Source organism: Pteropus alecto, unplaced genomic scaffold (assembly GCF_000325575.1).
Source record: "Pteropus alecto unplaced genomic scaffold, ASM32557v1 scaffold53, whole genome shotgun sequence".
Classification (NCBI taxonomy): Eukaryota; Metazoa; Chordata; class Mammalia; order Chiroptera; family Pteropodidae; genus Pteropus; species Pteropus alecto.
Window position 1 is genome coordinate 3,786,634 of NW_006434366.1, and position 381 is coordinate 3,787,014.

Here is a 381-nt window from a genome sequence, read left to right on the forward strand (position 1 = left end):
ATTTTGATTTTTTTTGTTTAATAATGTGTCTATAATTTTTCCTCTAAGCATAGCTTTATTTGTATTTATAGGTTTTGTCTTTTTCTTAATGATCATTATTTTCTAGAAAGTCTTTGGTTTCATTTCCATTTCCTTATTGTGCCCAGAGCTAAGTGAGAATTCTTTGCATTTTCCAAGTAGTTGTTTGGTAAAATTTTATTCTAAATGAGAGACCAATAATCAAACCTATACCGACTTATGCTCTTTGGTCCCAATGAGTGAATGAATGAATGAATATTATGATAACAAACACATAAATTCATGAGATTAGTAGCACAGATTTCTTTATGTCTATATGATACCAATGTGAATGCGATTTAAAGAAAACAGTTTGAAGGGTAA